Below are 491 nucleotides of genomic sequence, written 5' to 3'. Positions count from 1 at the left end.
GTCCCCAGTTAACCTCACATGCATGTGTTTGGAAGCCAGAGATCTCTAGAGAGTATTTTATTCCAGGTACTCCTACTTCCTCTCACATACCAAAGGCGTGCATGTTAGGTTAACTGCAGACTCTATGTTGGCTGAGGATGTGAGTGTGAGCATGACAGGTTGTCTCTCTGTTAGCCCCTGATAGACTGGCAATCTGTCCATGGTGTACCCTGCCTACTACCCATTGACAGCTGGGACCCTGTGACAAAGCAGGTTCCTAACAAAGAAAAACACAATTCTCCTCTCCAGAAGACAAACCAATGTTTTTGGTAGTGGATGCAAAGGGGAACATGTATTTATTATTTATAACATTACAAAATGCATGAGTTTTGCTCCCGGGATGCTTCCATCAGACCAACTCAATCACTGATCTCCCCCCTTTTCTCTTCCTCTCTCTCTCTCTCTCTTTCTTTATTGATCTGCTCCCTTTCTCCAGGTCCTGGGGAAATGGT

This window comes from Parambassis ranga, chromosome 19 (assembly GCF_900634625.1).
Source record: "Parambassis ranga chromosome 19, fParRan2.1, whole genome shotgun sequence".
Classification (NCBI taxonomy): domain Eukaryota; kingdom Metazoa; phylum Chordata; class Actinopteri; family Ambassidae; genus Parambassis; species Parambassis ranga.
The sequence above is the reverse complement of the archived record's forward strand: the minus strand, read 5'-3'. Positions refer to the sequence as shown.